Source organism: Meleagris gallopavo, chromosome 3 (assembly GCF_000146605.3).
Source record: "Meleagris gallopavo isolate NT-WF06-2002-E0010 breed Aviagen turkey brand Nicholas breeding stock chromosome 3, Turkey_5.1, whole genome shotgun sequence".
Taxonomy (NCBI): Eukaryota; Metazoa; Chordata; class Aves; order Galliformes; family Phasianidae; genus Meleagris; species Meleagris gallopavo.
Genome location: NC_015013.2, coordinates 21,620,077 through 21,638,986, shown reverse-complemented (window position 1 = coordinate 21,638,986; position 18,910 = coordinate 21,620,077).

Below are 18,910 nucleotides of genomic sequence, written 5' to 3'. Positions count from 1 at the left end.
TAAATCTTTCAGGTGTTTGCATAACTTTTAACTGAAATCTGAGTTTAGTTATTGAGGCAATACTGAAGAAGGAAAGAAAAAATGTACAGAATCACAGAAATGTACAATATCCTGAGTTGAAAGAGACCTACAAGGATCATGCAGTTGGAATCTTGGCTCAACACAAGACCACCCAAAATCCAAACCCTGTTTCTGAGAGCATTGTCCAAATGCTCCCCAAATGCTTGTGGCCTGAGCCTTTTCCTAACCCCCAGCCTCAGGTGCTCCTCATGCATTTTGCTCTCAAGATCCATCCCCATCTTCATAGCCCTCTTTTGATTGCTCTCCAACAGTTTTATGTTCATTGTATACTGTGGCACCCAAACAATGCCCAGTGCTGGAGGTGAGGCTGCACAGCACAGAGCAGAGCAGGACAACCCCTTCCCCCACCCGGCTGGCAGTGCTGGGCCTGGTGAAGCCCAAGGTACGGCTGGCCCTTTGAGCTGCCAGGGCTGATGCTTCATGTTCAGCTTGCTGTCTACCAGAATCCCCAGCTCCCTTTCTGCAGGATGAGTCTCTGGCCTGTCATCCCCCAGTCAGTACATATAGCCAGGGTTGCCTATTCCCAGGTGCAGGATCCAGCACTTATTCTTGTTAAACATCGTGTAATTGGTGATTGCCCTCCATTTTATCAAGATCTCTCTGCAAGTCCTCTCTAGCCTTTAGGTAGTCCACAGCTCCTCTTAATTTGACGCCATCTGAAATCTTTGTATGCTCTTCAGTCATGCGTCCAGACAGTTTATAATAACATTGGAGAGACGCTGTCCCTGAAAATATATCATGTCCCGCTAAAGTCTGGAAGTCATCTATAGCATGTGAAAATTTTAACAACACATTACAAATGAAGGGCCAGTAATACCTCAAATGTAAATAACATCAAGTTTTCTTAAACTAATGTCAAGTTAACAGAAACCTATGTTCTGGTTCTCAGCTCAGTGAGACACTGATGCTTTGTATTTATTCAGATATTCTCAGTATAATCAGATGCAAAACCAAACCAAAACAAAAAACAAACGAGCAAAAAAACAGTAAATTTTTGAGTCTTTTAAATAGAGATTATAATTACAATCATGATCAGCACAGTTTTGTGAACCATTTATAAATTTTGCTCTGTCAATTCTACCCATTTTTAGCAAAAGAAACATTGCATCCCTACGCTGTATAGAAATGTACCTTTGTTCTTGTCATTACCATTGAAAGACAAACCAGGCATGTGCTTCACCTGTGGGCTTATGCGTGCGTGCAGTTCTCTGCAGCAGTTCTGTGTGCTTACAATATCTTTCTGAAACAAGATGGAGGACTTTTTGTTATCACTGACCACAGAGAGCTTCAGACAAGCATTTGGATAAAGATGTGCAATAGCTGCTACCATAGCATCTTGCATGCTTACACTGACCATCACATTAACTACTCAATTTGTACTCACATTGTATTGTGGATCTCAGCGCTTGTGATTTAAGATCGTAAGAAAACTGCAGGCAGAAAATGATATTAGAAGCCATTGCATGATTAACTTTGCTGCTTTTGTTCATTTTCTTCATGTCTCCTAGCAGACCATATCTAACTTTGGAGCTCAAGACAGACTGCGGGAATTGGTCAGATGATGTTTAGGACAGTGTTTATTGTCTCTGTGTGAGCACGAATACAAGTGGCTGGATGTTTCAAGCCTTATCTCCATATGGAAACATTACATTTCTGTGTCATGCATTATAGTTAGTACTTGTTATTCCAACTAAGAAGAATCATCTCAAATTCTTTCCCCTCCTTCATTTTCCTCCCACAGAACAGATAATCCAGCTGTAGAAGGGCATTTTGTATAACTTCTAGGTAACCCAAGTCTAGTGAATTGCTCTTTTGCAACAGGAAGGCCAGTAAGGTATTCTTAGCATGCTGTTGTCAGATCCAATTTGCCTTTACAAGAAGAGAGGTATGCAGAAATTCCATCAGCTGGCAGAAGTTGGGTACAAGGTACGTGACAGCTGATTTCATGGTGAGGGCAGGGCAGGTGAGGACAGTACAGAGCGTCAGTATGGATAATTGCACGGCACTTCTCAAAAGGGAGTGAAGTTGCCCACAGGAAATGGATTTGTGCAGAGGGATATGGCAACTGAGTCAGTCCTCACAGTCATGGTCCTTTGAGGCTTGTACAGGGTCATCTTCGTCTCTAACAGCACAGTTCTTCTCTAGAATTTCATTAATATAAAATAGGTTACAATTGAGGTAAGAAAAACTCAGAAATTTTAATTAGAATCCAGAGAAGAATTTTACCTCGATGGTGGGCTATCTGTGCAGAATTCTACAGACATATAATTGTACCTTGGTTTATAAAAAGAGCTAAAGAAACTATATTAAAAGATCAGCATATACCAAGTTTTGTAGGCATTTTCAATGGTGAATTTTCCTATTTAAAATTAACTTGTCACTTAATTTAGTACAATTTTCTTGATGAAAGTTCCTCTTTGTACTGCCTAATTATAACTGATGGTGTTCCTGGAGTGTATGGCAGGAGAAAGCACTGAAAAACTGTATTTACTCCCTGCAGCAGATTTCTGGGATCTCAAGCTACTGCAATACTAAACAAAGTAGCGAAAGTACAACTTTGTTTCAAGTTTTGTCTTCTTTTAAGACATACTGTGTACAAAATTTGGGAAATATTTAACTTTCATTTAAATTACAGATGGTTCTGATCTGCAGCAAACTTTAGTAACTGTGTTGTGTATTTTAGTGATTAGGCTGATTTGGGGTGAAACTTGAATTCCTCCTCCTTTATATGTACTAAAATCAGAACAACAGCAAATTACTGGTTAATCACTAGTTGTCTTCTCTCTTACTGCAGGGTTTTTTTTTGTTTGGTTGTTTTTGCTGTTGTTGTTGTTTTTCCATTTTACAACTTTATTTAATAAGGCACACTTACACTTCCTGATCTTCCGTTTTAGTTGTTGGAAAGCAAGGACTTTCTCAATGACACAATTAGCAGCAAATGTTACTCTGGCCTTCATAATGGCAAACATCAGTAGTTAATTCTAGCTAGGTTCAGCTACCTATCTATGTGTAGCCAGGAAATCCCTAACTGAGCTTTCTATCACTCTGAATCTATCCCATATTATTATCTGCTGAGGTATTTCATTATTTCTTCAGTAGGAAATATTTTAACAATGAAATGCAAGGCTTGAACATTCTGCTTCACAAACCATGCCTGTGTGCACTTATTTGAAAAGATAATATTTACCTTGAACCAGTGGCAAGATGGAAGATGCTTCTAATTTAGTCTAACAAAATCCATAAGGGAAAGAATGTAGCTTTGTAGCCATTTTTCCCCCCTCTTCTATTATTTTACTAACTTACTATTAAGTGTAAAACTGCACTGCCAATTTTCACTAGATTAACTGTTTGCAATTCAGCCCACAATTTTCAGAAACTCTTGAATAGTACCAGGGATTTTCATCAAGGAAGAACTCAGTTCTTGTTTTAGATAGATTTTTTTTTTTTTTCTCTTTATATGAACTGTGTTAAAGAACAGTGATGATTTCTTCATCCTGATATAGGAATATGCATTCCCTCGCTTGCAAGGAACTATTAATGAAACCATCAATAAGGGCTCAAATAGAAATTGAACTGAAATTAGCGGATCTTAAGAAACTTTAAGACCAAATTGATTAAAAATGGGTAAATTCATCTGTTTTGACATAACTTTTGAGCAAATCAATGCTAAAACAAGGCATTTATACACTGGAAACAGATTATTAACTTTGGTGAATTCTCTTCTGGTTTTCATTTTAAATAACATTTCAATCCAGGCAGGAAATTAAATGTATATATGCATTTATCCAGCCATATTTTTCAATCTGTTGTAAACTAAGGGAAGCAGCTCAACATTTGAATTCATTTATTTAATCATATTTTCAAGACTGTATTTATTTATTTATTTTACTGCAAGGGATATTCTGATCCCGCTGATGTTTTACTATTTGTATTTATAAAGAGTCACATTTCAGACTCATAGAAATGTGTCATCCTAGCTTCCTCGAGAAGTAGAAGGGAAAAAAGCTAGTAGTTTACTCCATATCTAATTAATTTATTTATGGAGAAGGATATTACGTACGCATTCAGGAAAATTTGTAGATTCAATTATTGGAATGAGATGATTCAGGTAGTGCGTCTGTGGTAACAGCCAAGCTGCTGACAGCAAGTGTAACAGAAATGCTGAGTCACAGCCTGACCCAATAATTGAGCACCTGGTGGGAAGGCAGGGCCAGCCCAGAGGACCTCAGCTGCATGTGATGTACCTGAGTGACCAGAACAGGTGGAGCTGGGATCAGCCCTTCCCAGACCTCACTTAAGGGTTGGCAGTGGAGGTGTAATTTTCTTAGGCTGGAGATTCCTGCCTGCCTAAGGGCTTCTAAGGGTAAATAGCTTCTTTCCTTTGTTTCTGTGTCCATGGCTGCTGCATTTGAGCAAATCCTTGCTTGCTGTAGTCTGAGACTATGCTATCGTTGCTGTATTTTCCATTGTGTTACAACAGTTTCTTAGTACCTGCTTCTACAGCAAAGATGTTTTTCTTCAATTAAGATACCAAGTATTTATGTTTGTCATATTTTACTGAATCACAAAGTTCGCTTGTTTGATCAAAATACTCTCTCCTAAAAGTTGCTCCTAATGGTTAAGGGGTGAAGATTTTTATAGGTATCTTTCACTTTTTGGTTCTGAACAAAAGTGGTAATAACTTCAGTGAGGAAATACACCTTGAGTAACTGTACCTGACTCTTAACAATCTACTAATATTTGCAACAGCTTTTTTTTTTGTGTGTGTGTATCTGTTTCATAGCACTGGAAAGAAGATTTGGAGGACTTATGTACTGGACATCAATATTTATATATATTAAAATATATGGTGTACAAGAAAACCACAGACAGCTGACCTTCTGATCTCTCTTTCCACTCTGAGTGTCTTTAAACTCTATGAGAAAGGCTTCAAATATGAAATGATGATTCAGTTTTAAAGGGAGTCAGACGTCCACTGGGTACATTCTTGATTTTACTGATAGCTGGAATTATTCAACAGTTTGCAGCGCTCAGTTAACTGAGTGGTTATATTGGCATGCAGTATTCCTTGGTCTAATCAATTATGGTATGAACATATGTGAAAAGCCAAGCTATTTTGGCAGCACTTTGTGAGTACATTTTAATATATTTTAGAGAATGCTGTCAGAATTCCTTCCTGTGGTTGCTGTCAATAAGGACCTTTGAATAATATCCAGGGGGAAACTTGTGAAGATTAAAACAGTAAGGCTATTGTATGCAAAAGAAGTAGTAGAGTGAAACCAGTTGGGTAGCTGAAAGTACAGAGAATAATAAATACTTTTCTACAGCTTGCTGTAGTGTAAATCACATTTCTGAAACTACTTTTTCTATTATTCTTAAACTGCCAATCCTATATCATATGTGATAATGCATATGAAATTCCAATACTTAGAAAACGCTGTGAGGTTTTTTTATAGGTACAAAAATCAGTGATGTTAAGATTCGTATGCAGTATTGTAAAACACATAAACCTTGTCCTTCTTACTTCCTCATACAGCATAAATTACAGAGGCTGCTGCACTGTTTCTATGCTATAGATGCATAGGGTCTCTGGTGACCTGATAGCAGCCTTTCTGTATCTAAAAGGCAGCTACGGGAAAGAAGGGGACAGACTCTTCATTAGGGTCTGTGGTGACAGAACAAGGGGAGATGGCTAAAAGCTCAGCAAGGGTAGGTTCAGGTTAGAGATAAGGAAAAAACCTTTTACAGAGAGGGTAGTGAGGCACTGGAACAGGTTGCTTAGTGTTGTGGTTGATGCCCTGTCCCTGGAAGCTTACAAGGCAAGGCTGGATCAGGCCCTGAGCAACCTGATCTAGCTGTGGTGTCCCTGTTCATTACGGGGGAGCTGGACTAGATGGCCTTCAGAGATCCCCTCCAACTCTAACGATTTTATGGAAAAAAAAAGTCACTGAAGATGAAATTCTGAGCAAAACATCTGAAAAATACAGCAGTTTATTAAAGATCAAGAAGAATCAATTTCAAAATGAAGACAGTCAAGGACATAAAAACCTGTTATTTTCTGCTTGATTTTTATTTGGAATAAGTAATACTTACATTTACTACTTAATGTGTTATCCAATTAAAGTAGGGTAAAATAGAATGCTAACACAAGGGCTGTTTTTATTTTAATCGTGGCTGGTATCTTTAATATGCCGTTATTGAATTGCAGCTGCCATTCATGTCATATTTTATCCATAGCTGTGGTGATTTTAATGCATAATTATTTGATTAGAAATATTTTAAAGAAATGCTAGTGTAAAATGACAGGGTAGGGAAGAAGAGATGTTGTGTAATATTTTCTATATTATTAACAATTCTAATTTTTTTAGGTCATTGACAGGCCAAAATGTTTAGGCTTAAATTTTTCTACTTTTCATGCTTCAAGTAGAATTAATAATTCAGTAAATGAGCAGGTGTGTTTTGTTCCTGTTTGCAAAATATAGCCTGGGTCTTATTTCGATCATAGTACTTACACATAGAGATCTGCAGGGCTTAATTTTGCTTATATTTTTCTGTGCTGATTGATGTAGTACTAAGTGGGCACTGAACTGATTATATAAGATTTAGCTTGTGTGACTTTTTCTTACATTTTAATTGACCAAATGTTCTTATTAGACAGATATTGAGCTAATTTACCCTACTGGATAACTGGAAAATAAACTGCTTGTTTATGCTATCAAGAGCAACCAGGTTCACAGACACTTTAGGAGAAACTACTGGCGTGTTATAAGCTGTTGCCTTACCAGTTGTTTTCACATACTTTCAGAGTATTATCCAGACTATGAATTCCTCCATGTCTGGAGTGCTTTGTATTCTATCTCATTCTCTTGCTTTTATCCCACTGACCTCCAACATGAGAGTGAATATTTAGAATTTCAATAAAATGAAGATTGACATCCTAATGGCAGACAACTAGTAACATGCCCTTTGATGGTAGCCTATGGAAGGTTTGGCTTATAATCATACCGTGAACTCTTTGACCTTCTGAGGAAGCATTAAAAGCATTTTGCAGTGAGTTCTAGTCTTCTGCATATGTTCTCTATTATCTTGTTCGTATTTGCAGCACATGTAGCAAAGAAAATACTTTTTTAGAGAGGTCTGTATCACTACTGTGGTAATTCCACATGGATTTGACTTGAACTGTGCTCCAATATGTGATTTTAATGTGATGTATATAGAAGAGAGTCACTCACTGGGCAGACAGTAACTGGCAGTACTGTTTCAGCTCTTCCTTCATTGCACTGTGTAAATACAGATTGATCACGTATGCTTGAAAGGTGTTACATTATTGAAGAGTTTTCTGTAGAGACTTGGAACCTTGATGGCTTTTCAGTAGGTTTGTTTTCTCATGCAAGGCAAATTTTGTAGGAAAACAGTATCTTTTATTAGATGATCTTGTCCTTCAAGCTAGCTTTCATCTTTGGTCTAAGAAGTAATTAGTGGTGATTTGTTGGCTGTAAGAGGAGCCAGGTGGGGAAGGAGAAGCCAAAGCAGGGGCTGTCTGGCTGATATGTAGGTAGCAGCAGATGCGGGGCCAGATGGTCTAAGGAGTGGGAAGTGTGACAGCCAGTGTGAGTTGTTTACTAGTGCTGCCCCCATGGGAAAAGACAAACCATCTGAGTAGTGAAGTCACATATATGAAAGTATACCAATTGTTATCCCAGAAAGCAACCCAGAAGCTTTGGCTTGGCCAGTTTTCATGGAGAAATTTGAGTAATCTACAATACAGTCTGAAGTTGAGCTCCCTCTGTAGCAAAATGAAGAAATGCAGTGACAGCCAGTACCTCCTGTAGCTTCAGTTCTCTCTACTCCTGACAAAGACATTGTGGTCACTAACTGGGTGAACTCGTGGAAGCTTTCAATGTGTAATTTTGTTTATGTTTAAAAATGCACGAGCTTGGCTGATTAGTAAGGTTTGCAAGATGTGCTATTTCTGTGAGTTTACCTGCTAGCTTACATCTCTGCATTCAGATGTGCCCAGAGAACGATGACTTATAAAGCCAATTTCGATTCCACTGTTTACATCTTATTTTCACAGCTGTTTCTCATTGTTCTCTGCAAATCAAGATTATTTTCTCAGCTGCTTATCCATACTTTCTTGTTTTGAAAGTATATGACTGATACGAATTTAGTGATAACTTATTTGTAGAATCTGTGATGAGATCCTGTGGAGTATCTACTTGGTTCTTTTTTGTTTTCCCTTTTTTTTGTTTCTTGTGGCTACAAGTGAAGACAAAGAATTAATAGTGAGAGAAGAGGATGGGAGGGTATGGGAAACCCTTACCTGAACACGATTCTAGACATTTAACCCCAAGAACTAACAAAGAATCTAATAAAACTATTTGCAGTGTGACTAATGTAATGTTACAACTGAAGTAAAGAACTTTATGATATGTTGCTCTCAATGAAACGTATTCAAAACACTGAGAGAGGTTCAGTGCTACAAGGAATTAGGGTGGATTGATGAATAGGTCTGATAACATTCCAGATAGTTTGTTTTAATATCTGATCTTCCAATTTGGAGCAGGCAAACCTGAATACTGAGGTAGACTTCGAAGAAACATGGATTGTCCATAGATCTGTCTTCCATCCTTCTAAATGTCAGCATATGTATATGCAGATTTTTCTTCTGCAAATATTTCATTGCATGCGAAAAGGTTTTTTTAGTCATTATTCTGCAGGCTTTGTGTACAGTTTATTCTTAATTTGAATTTTTCAATGTAAGGATTATTCAGAGAACTTGGCTTGTGCTCCGTACTTTTTCTGAGCTTTTCCACCTTCATGTGGTAATACTGTTGAGTTTCAAATAACTGAAATCATCAAGTCTGATGTATTGAAAGCATGCTCTTTTTAAACAATTAAAAAAAATTGCTTCTGTTATTTTTTCTGCCTTGTATCCATCTGTATTGATATACTAAACATGGTGTGAAGTTTCAGCTCTGTCTTGAAATGATAGATGCAGATACCAGCAAAAGAAGGATGATATGATGCTGCAGGAAGCCATGTAAGCGGGCAAAAAAATTTTGAGGCAATTGTTTCTGTAGTAATAATTTGCAGCAATTTGCAGGAAGAGCTTTCTCTAATAAAAATTCTGCAGTTCATGCACCTACTTAGCAGGGGTAGTATGAGTTTATGGTGTTATGAGCTTTGGCCAAACTGACTGGCTCTGTGTGGTCATCGATAGTAGGTTATTCCTTCTCTTCTCCTGAGAAACTTGTTTTGTGAAAGAACAGACCCAGTGAGAGGAGGCTACCTCATTTGACAATTCACTTATGTGTAGCACAGCATGGAGCTGCAGTGACATGTTATGAGAACAGGTCTGAATACGGTACCTGGTCCAGAAAAATCAAGGTCCCAGCTGCTTTCTCTTTTTTTAACAGTTTCTGCCATGGAGGCTGTTCCTTCTTTCCTGCCTTAAAGCAGCTCCCAGCAGTGTTCTGATTTCATGAGTGGAGAAGGCTGACACTGTAAGGTTAAGATGTTTTACACTTGTGACTTTTTAATAGGCCTTTTCTTAATTTTCTTATTATAATTTTACTTACCATGATCAAGGGCTGTTGCCAGTACTGGTAGTTTTAGATTCATGTACTTGCATGCTCAAAGTGTAAAGATAATTGAGCAACATACACAGACTCTTAAATTTTTACACAAGCTTATAATGTCTTCATGTGCTTGTGTCATGTACAGATGCTTCTATGGCTTGTGAACATCCTAGAAGAAGTGGTTTGTTGTTTTGTTTTTCTTTTTTACTGAGTAATCAGTCTGGAGGGAAAAAAAAAAAAAACATTTAACTGTACTGATTTAGTTTGTCTTTTTTCTAGAAATTCCTTTTTAAGAAATTCTTTCACCTTTGACTCTGAATCAACTACTGAGTTATTGCTAATGCAAACACTTATTGCTCATTCAGTGCTAACTTGGCAATCAGTAAATTGTCACTGTAAAAATGTTGAAACAAAAGATAGGCTGACCTGCTGGTTTATTTGCATTGCAGTGTCTGGAATTTCAATTGCATGTGCAGCCAGGATACCAAAAACACAATTAAATCAAACTTTAACCTTGTTCTGGAAAGTTATAGTGTTGTTCTGTCCAAGGGGAAAAGTAAATATTTCAAAAAAGTAGGAAGACAAGCAAAAGGGGGAAAAAAAAAAAAGAAAAGAAACGAAAACAAACTAACCCCAAATTGTAATTTATTTGTTATAGGTTAGCAGATAGTTTATATTAGTTACCAGTCATTAAGAATTTATAGCACTCTTTTATTTTTCAGTCGTGAAAAGCTGTAAATAAATTTTCTGTATTTTCTGAGTGTCTCTATGTAGTAATGGAATTTAACATAGATTTTCCTAAAGTGAAAATGATGTAACCATTTTAATTTTTCAAGTTTGTGTTAAGGCCAAACAGCTGTTGTATCAAACAATGACTTTTTAAAGTATTCTTAAGCATATTAAATATAGACTTCTAAGACAAGTAAATATTTCTACCAACCAAATTTGTTGACAGAATCTGCTAATTTCTTTTTTTTGATCACTGAAAACAGTTGACAAACTTCAGCCATTGTAAAATAGATTATTTTAGGAGTTGGATGGGTAGATGTTGCAAGTCTGGAGTGAAAACTCTTTGTTTCCTGAGTAGATGCTCATTCACTCAAAGATGCATGAACCTGTGGATTTTGAACTAATCTTTCATCAATCATGTAACCTAGTGTCCTGGGGAACCAACAGAAATGATCTTTCCTCTCACTATTGTGTGGTGACTCTGCTGAGGAATGGACAGCATGTCCTGTGGAGGAGAGTGACTGTCTCAAGTTGCAATTCTAATATTCTTATTTGGGATGATTGAGTTGGTCAAGTAAAGCAAGTTTCTGCTAGCAGCACATCTGATGCTGTTTATCTGAATGCTGTTGTCTCCTAGTGAAAATGAGAGAAGCTTCTAGAATTAAAAAAAATGCACAGTGAAAAGCTGATCTTTCTCCCCTATCAAAGGGAGACCACTATACGACTTTGCTAGTATCTCATTACAAGAGCTCTGTGGAACTACTCCAGCCATAATACTGAAGATGACAACTGGTATAGATTTCTCAGCTTTCTGGAGATATCTTTGAGGTGAGGAATTCAAACTTCCTCTGGAGTGCCCTGACATGATGTTGCCATTTAAAGAAAAACTTAAGTATTATGACCTCTGGTCATCTTTTTGCTAACTGAAAATGTCTGAATGGCATTTTCACATACTGGAGGATTCTTTCCCTCTGCAGTAACAATCCATGGAGCTGGTGCTCTGGATGTGGCTACTACAGTGATGCATTAGACAGTTTACAGCCAAGATCTTAAAGATTTTTCTTACAAATATAATAATTTGAAAGCACTTACTCTAAGTGTTCAACAATGTAACTTGGCCAAATAAGGCCCTTGCAAGCAATTTTTCTGTTCTTAGTTGTAGCCAAATACTTCAGATGTACTTTTTTCCCCTACAATTTTTGTCTTCAAAAATTGTATCAAGACAGACATTTTGTGACATAGATTTCTAATGGGTCCTTCTAATATGTCTAGTCTAAATTTTCAATTTTCCAAAGGGAAGTCTATAAATCAGTTTTCTTTTGCACAGTAAATTCAGTGTTCAACTAGTTATGAAACTAATTATTAGGAGACTAATAAGCATTTTGGTAATTGATGAAATATGGTTCACTCAACACTTCAAGCAATTTTTGCTAGTAGCTTTTGGTCAGTCAAATATATTCCATTCCAATTTTGAAATTGGAAGTTATGAAATTGATATTCAAGTCAATTATCATGGAATGTGTTTAGTTAGAGGTAATTATAGCTTGAAATCTTCTCCAGGTAGTTATTAACTAATTACACAAACTGATTCTCTTGGAAAATTCTCAGAAAAATTGCATTTTTCTAAATATTAAAATAATTACCTTTATATAGGCCTTGCATACTAGGAGATGATTGGTGATAAATTTTCTTGCAAGAATCAATTAATTTTAATCATATTTGAACAGTATTTATTAAATATTTTTCCTCAGAGTACCTTTCAGTCTTTTAGATCAATAAATTTGCAGCAGTTCTCTTGCATAGAAGGCTGACTGCAGCTGAAAAAATTAAGTTTTGCAGTATGACATGAGAAGACGTGATGGCAAAAGTATTTAAGAGTTAAGTTTAAAACATAGTTTTTATTCCAACTTAACTGCAAAAAGTGTTGTTCTACAGCAATAGTGGTGCATAGTTTAAAAGTTCTACTGATAACTTCAAGCTCTTAGTTTTAGCTAATCTCTAGAATAAAATAGTAAATATTATTCCTGCAAAGAACCTACTTTGTATTTTAGCAGATATTTTTTCTTTTCTACCCCAGAGATCTCAGTGATAATCTTGGATATATCCATCTGCTTTTTTAAAAACAAAAACTTCAGCTACATAAAGTAATTATACTTATGACTGAATGCATCTCTAGAAATAAGATTTATGTTATGTGAACTATCATATACTAGAAACAACTATCATATGAAAGTAGAATAGTCCAACATTTATTAAAGAAAACAACAAGGAATTTGATGAACATAAATGTCTATTCCTTAAGATAAGCTTTTTTGGTAGGAATCCCTTACTGGCATGTGAAGTAGCTAAGCAGTCTAAATAGCAAGTAAGTCCTTGCCAAATCAGGTAGTCATAGTCAGAAAAGCATATGCTACAGTTAATCAGGCAGATGATTACATCAACCTGCCCTACATACACCCTTCTTAAAATTCAGACTCTTCTACTGAAACAAAATGTTTTTTGGAAGGCTACATTTAAGTGATAAATTGTCTGGAATTAATATTTAAATGAAACTAAAGGAAGTTGGAGCTGCATGTGAATCACATGCCATAACCAAGTCTGTCAAAAATGAGAGAATCTAATTTTTTTTGAGTGCTTTCTGGTGTCAGAGGTGCTTTTAATCTATAGTCATATTTCTTTTCCTCCTATTCTTTGGAGTCTGTTGTAGGATGGGATGACAAATAATGGATCCTAAAGTCATTTAATGTTTCTGTGGGAGGTGAGGAAACCGGCAGAAGTTAACTGTCTATTTCTGTATGTCTGAACTTCCTTACATATTACCAAGGTATTCTTTGCTGTGAGGGTGATGAGACACTGGAACAGGTTCCCCAGTGAGGTTGTGGATGCCCCTCCTTGGAAGCATTCAAGACCAGACTGGATGGGGCTTTGAGCAGCCTGGTCTAGATGTCCCTGCCTATAGCAGTGGGTTGGAACTTAGTGATCTTAAAGGTCCTTCCAACCCAAACCATTCTATGGTAAGGCTCTATGAACCAGCCTTCAGAAACAAATATTATTGCTTTGTTACTATTGTTGCTTTTCGATGTTATACCAAGATGGTTTGTTGACTTCAATTTTACATTCAGCCAATGTTTCTGAAACTTATGAAACTACCATTGAGCACCATTTGCTGTTCAAAACTCAAGTTCATGGAGAACGTGGGGCTCCTACTGATTTAGAAATAGAGGTCAACTTTCTAGCAGAAAGGTGACATAATCTTAAACTTCACCTTTTCCTCAGTGTGTAAGAACATAGGAAACTTCACTCATGCAGATTTATGGGCAACATGAAGAGTAGTTATGTATTTCTTTCTTAGAATTGATCGTCCTTTGTGGAGACTATAATTATCTGAGTGAACAGAAGTTTGGAAGCAACCCAAATTGTTTTTATTGGAACTTAGCAGTTTGATACAACTCATCCAGAAAAAGGTCTGGTAGGAAAGCCACTAACCAAATGGATTTCCTGATAATTTGGCTGTCTTTCCTTGCAACTAGTCTTACAGACAGTTCTGGATTCTTAAGGCCTTCTCCAGCATACTTGTGAGGTAGTATATGACATGATGAATATTTGGATTTTTATTCCTAACTAGGATTTCCAAAATATCAAAGTTCCTGGTAAAACAAAATTTTTGGTATCTGTCCTGTTCTACCCTTAATTCTTTCTGAAATAGTAAAATTTCAAATTACAAACAGTATGGATATATTATATCTACTTATTGTGAACTAGGTTATTTATGTTGGTGATTGCAACAATGTTTTGAAGAAACACTTAGAAAATTTATATATATATCTATTTTAGCTAAAATACAGAAGGAGGTAAAATTCTTCACATAGTAATGTATGTTGCAGTAAAGATTACACAGGATGGAAGTGCCTTGTTCTATAAATTGTTTAGGACAATTTATCATCTGCTTTCATTAGAACGTTGGCCATTTTTAGCTAGTATGTGTAAACCAACATAATTATTTTCCCTTTGCTAAAAGAACTGAGAAGCTTCTACACACTTAGTTTAATGAATTGTAAAAGCTTATATCCAAATCATAACCCAAAACCAATGATTGTTTACTGAGGAAGTTGGACAGTGGCATGTGAAAGCCAAAGAATAGTTAACCCCTGAAGACCGTTCAAGGTGAAACAGCTGTGACATTAGTGAGGTGAAAAAGAAATTAAAAGCTCGTGAAAATGGGAGAGGTAGGTTGATAATATGTGGTCACGTGGTAAGGCTGTCCCCATAACCAAGTTAGTTTTGTTCTACTTCTGTATTTTGAGACTTCGGAGGGCTTAGTGAGCATGAACTTCATATGAACTCTGATTTCCTTAGGTGCCCAGTGGCTGAGCCACAAGGATCTCAAGCTGCGTTATAGTTAAGATGACAACATATATTGGTATGTCAGGAAACATCATTTAAGTTTTTTTCCGTTGCATTTTCATCTGTAAGAAGCTTAGCAAAAGACATTCCCTGAGGTCGAGAATAGCCACTGTGAGTGGGTGCTTATAAAACAAAACAAACAACAACAAAAAAAAAACCAACAAACTTAAACAAATACATACTTGAGATTTTGGTCTTTTGCTTATATGGAAAACTTCAGAAAAGTCAATAAAAAATGAGGATCATTTCATTTTCTTTGTTTATGCTTTAATTTCCATGACTCTGCCAATGGGAAGAAGGGTTTCAGTATGATTACCTTCCCAGGTATGTGGACCTGGACTTCCTGAAAGACATTTTCCCAGCAGATATTGCTAAACAGGATTCAGTCTTGAAGGAAGAAAAAAAAACACTTCAGTGTTCTAAGGGTAAGGATCACGTTTTGTTCCTATGTTTCCTTACTCAAAAGAGCTAAAAGTCTGTTTTATAGTTTAATATTAAGCAGATCTGAAGGAGAACTTTAGTAGTTTATACAGCTTAAAACAAGGTAGTCCTATGAGTGGCTACTTGTTACTTTCCCTTTTAATTTAATTAGTTTTCCCCATTGTTAATGCAAAGCTTAATTATACCAGTTTCTGAATGCACAATCCTCAGCCACGGAATAGCTAACAGACTGAATAAGAGAGGTTCTAGAATCTTTTTCTCTAAATGTATTCAAAACTCATCTGGACACTTCACTGGTCAGCTTCTCTAAGGAACCTGCTTTAGCAGAGTGCTGGGCTGAATGATGTTCAGAGGTTGGTATTCCAACTCCTGTGCTTCTGTGAATGCTGTTTTTTTGGGGGGAGCTACAGTTTAGTTCCTCTTGAGGATAATGTTGAATTTAAGTTACTCTAGTTTGTTAATAGTTTTGGGCAGCATGTCTTTTCATACTACTTGGAGGATAAGACAGTCTTGGCATGTGCTGCGGTCATTTCTTTATGCAGAAGGGAAAGGGAAGTCTAATATCTTAGTGCTTTATCTCTCTTTTTATGTAGTATTTTCCAGCAAACAATACCATAATGTGGTTCTGTTCCTTTATTTAAAAAAAAAAAATAAAAACAACAAAAAAAACTAGTCCCAAAGGCTTCAGGAAAATAGTTTAAATACTAGAAGAGTTTTTTTCCTTATGGGTGGAAAACCTCTGGCAGTACTTAAGCTTTTTAAGTTTGAGGCAGCATTCCCTATTCTGGTGCCTTTATGGTACTGATGTAAGCCAAATGAAACTTATTTACACAAATTAGAAGTAGCGAGGAGAAAATATTAAAGAAATATATATAACATTAAGCAGTGATATACAGCCATACAACTCTTTACAGTGTTAGCTATAGCTAGTTGCAAGCTTTTTCATCTCTGTAAAGAAATACCGTTAGTAATTTGTAGTTATTTGATTTTTTTAAAATATCAAATAAACATTTACTGCACGACTTCTTTTGTTATGCACTCTAGATTTGAGACTCTTGAGAGACTAATCTTGGATTAAGGTTGTTTTCAAAAGAATAGCGGAGGAAATGTCAGGGGACTATCTACTTGAGTGCAAGATGGCAACATTTCCTATTTAAAATTAATTAGTTATTGTGATTCAAGACTTGAAATTCCAGATGCTTGTATAAAGCTGCAGAACCTGGGCCCACCTTGTGATTTTTATTTTTTTATTTTTTTTTAGTATCTAGAACGATCTTGTTAGTGATTTGTTGTTTTTCTCTGCAATGAAACTTAGTTTTGGTGAGCATTGCAACAACTTACTGTAACTAATTATTTTTGTAGGGACTGCAGTGATCTCAATTCTATTGCTTAGTTAAATTTCAAGGGAAAGTAGGAAAACTGTTCCAAGTTTGTAAGTTGTTTAGCTGGCAGTCTGTGGAAGGAGATCAAAGAAAATAGTAATCAACTGATCTGAATAACTAAATAACAGTTCATGAACTTTCCTATGGTGTAGAAAAAAAGTCAGTACAAATATTCATATGGAGTGAATTCATTCTGAGGACATCAGTTTTTTTTTTTCCCCCCCACTCAAAAGAAATAGTGAATATGAAGTTGCTGGCAGAATTCAAAGGATCTTTTCTTTATTTTCTTTGCAGAGGAAAGCAGATGACTGCTAATAGTAATTTACTGTGTAATTCATTTCAGATGAACTACAGGACTGTTCAGTTGTGTATAACAGTATAAAAGGCAAGAATGTGAACTTAAAAATTAATCCTAGCATTTCTGCTGTTCATTTGGCAATAATGTCCTTAACTGAAAAATACTGGAGTGTGAGAGGTGAGCCCAAACTAGATGAAGTCCTGAAAAGAGCAAAAGAAGCTTCAATTAAGCAAAAATGGAGGCACTATTGTTGACACTATATAATGCAACCATGAAACACTCTCCCCTTGGTTTGCCATCCATATTGAAGACAGTCATCATAAGTACGGGATGACTGCAAACGATAACTTGGAAATTGTGGAAATGCAGTCTCATTTAAAAAAAAGAAAAAATTCTACAGCACCTCTCTAATCTTCTGTGTCTAACTCTTTACTGACACCTTGTCCAACATCTTTGAGCTTGTCTCCACGTGCTTCAAATAAACATCTGGGGTTTCTTTGACATTTGTCTAAAATACTCAGGAAATGTTTAATGTGAAGAAGTCTGCAGAAGTGGAAACTAAGCATAAAGCTCTTCTGTGTATGAAAAGTTATGTAAAATGACCTTGTTGTATAGTTTCCTATAGTAATTCACTGTCATATCAAAATACACTTTCAAGCATTGATTCACTTGTGATCATTTTTTCTTCTCTGAATTTCTGTGTAAATTTCTGGCTTTGCACTTTCCCATCCAATCTGTTTTCCTTTTTGAATTGTCTAAGTTATTTCCTCTAATTTTATTTCAGATGGCTTCAGAACCTCTCACATTTTGTCAGTTTAATGCTAGGCTTTTTAAATTCAAGAAATCATGAAAAAGATCTCACTCCCATATTTTGTGGCAAGAAATCTTTGTGACTTCTGAATGTATCAGTCTTTGTAAACTGTTCTTTTAAGGCATGAGGCTATTAATGAGCATACAACGTTTATTGGGGAAATCTAAGGAGCTTATTGGCTGGAGACAGCCCTTGAAATACTGCTTGATAGTACGGAAATCTGTTTAGGCAAAATATATTCTTTACATAAGTATGTAAAGAACTTTGCATTAGGAAGTGAAATATTTTACATTTTCCTTCATCTCTCAAGGTAAAAGGAGGCTGAAAGGTTTAGTAGGTTACAGAGGAAGAACAGCTTGGATATGAGAACCATCCAGAAATGAACGAACAGGTATTAAAATAAATAAATTTTTCTTCATCTTGTTATTTACTTAAGCCACAACAGTGATAAGAAAATGTTGTCTCCTGCTTATCTCCCAGAGAGCTCAGTAGCTGGTCAGCTTCTTAGTAATACTATTTCTAGTTAACAAATGAAATGTTAGAGTAGGCTTGAGATTTTTAGCTATATGAGCTGCGGCATTTTTTGGCACAGCAGAGACATACTGGAGAGGTGTCTGAAGTTTGAGAAAGGCATACTTGTCATTTCTGAAGTTCATGCTCAAGTTCATATGATGATACAATCAGAGTCTCAAAATCACTCTGGGAAATAACATCTGAGTTTGAAATACACACTGAATTATCTATTAAAGCAACTGTAGCTGTTTCTGGAATATGACTTAGCATGGCAGATGTAATGGAAAGTAAGCGTACTCTTGTATAATTGAACTCACTAACTTTGAGAAGGAGGGTGAGAAGGAATGAGAGAAAACAGCTGATGAGGAAGCATCTTTCTTTCCTATGATGTACTTCACATAAAACTGATTAAAATACTGAATATCACTCTTTGAACTGATTTGATTTTGGATTGTGAGTCTTCCAAATTTTGACCACTAGACTTAGATTAAAAGAAATGTGAGCTTAAGTGAAGGATTTTAAATACTTTTTATTTGTAAAGGAATTTACAGATAAAAAATTTCCTCTTAAGATGAGGAACTGATTAGCCAGCCAAACAGAAAATGATCATGACTGGTGCTACTACTACTCCTTGGGGAAAAAGCTTGAAATGAAATCAGGAGGCATCTGT